Consider the following 1,336-nt stretch of genomic DNA (forward strand, 5'->3'; position numbering starts at 1 on the left):
ACAACCTAAATTACAAATGATCAATGTCTAACGACGCTGGTGGCGAGCAGGGAAACAGCTGTGAGAGCAGTGAGAGTGAACCAGAGCAGGAAAGTTGAGTTTGCACAGATAAACACTGAGCTAAAATATGATTCTGTTAAACTTTCTTACAGTGTATCAGTGTCGGGTGTCAGATTAAACCCGTTAAATTCACATCAGTCGTGGCTCACGCGGCTCTAACGAGGATTAAACCAGCAGCTTTTCATCAGCGGCGACGCCATTGACACTGTTGGCATTTAGTCCGTTTTCACAGTTCCTCCTGCATGTGCCTGACTCGCTGCCTCTCCATTCAACCCTGCTCTAATTAATTGTACCACTCCGGTGAAAAGGCAGCTCATAATCTGCAGAACAATGGCCGACAAACGGAGCAGGGAGCTTTCCTCCAGCTGCAGCAGCTCTCGGCTTTTCAACCATCAACTCTTCTTATGAAGTGTTGAGGACTCTCGCTGCTTTGTTTCCCCTCCCTCCTCCCAAAGAAAACAGTCACTAAAGTCTCATTCGTTGCCACTTCTCCATGGCGGGCGTGGTGTTCGACGGCGCCCTTGTGTGTCGATAAAGGGATTATGAGGGCTTAATTGAGTGTGCTAATTGACGGGACAGTGAATGGGGCTGAATGGGGCTGAGGGGCAGATGTGGTGTGAAACCCCTGGCTCTTTCTAAAGAATACAAATCAGCAGCAGAGGGATCTTTTCTCCGCTCTCTATAACACTCAATTATCCCTTTCACAGTGCGAGCGAACAGATGGTTGTCACACTGAGGGCTGTATGGAGGCCATCGCTGCCTCTCCACGCACCTTTTCTTCGGCTCCGATTCACCGTGGAGCGATGGGCTTTTTATTGGCTATTCATGACGAGCAGGATTCTCGGCGGGAACAATGGCCGACTGGAGCGGCCATGAATCGAAATGAGAGCGGAGGTCTTGGGTTCGGTCCTGGGGAGGCGTCCGTTACGGTTTGACGCTGAAGAGAAAGGAGAATGAAAACTGTGGAGGGTGTGTTCACCTGGGGAGGAGGAGGAGGAGGAGGAGGAGGAGGAGGAGGCGAAGAGTCGGCACACCGTCTGTCGAAGGCCATTTCAAGTTGAGAACAATGAAGTCCTTCATCTCACACACTCGTCCTGTGCGAGCGACGAGGATAAAACGCTGTTTGTGTTTTCACGTCGTAATCAATCATGAAAACATTTAACTACATCTCCCATGATTCCCTCCTGCAGCCAGTGTCAGCTCTTGTTGAGAAAACATCACTTAATCGCTGCATTTCTTCAGGAACTGAAAGGTTCCTGCGGCTCGTTGTTGTCTG

Source organism: Seriola lalandi, unplaced genomic scaffold (genome assembly GCF_002814215.2).
Source record: "Seriola lalandi dorsalis isolate HSWRI2012SDOR001 ecotype SW California unplaced genomic scaffold, Sedor1 jcf7180002054904, whole genome shotgun sequence".
Lineage (NCBI taxonomy): Eukaryota > Metazoa > Chordata > Actinopteri > Carangiformes > Carangidae > Seriola > Seriola lalandi.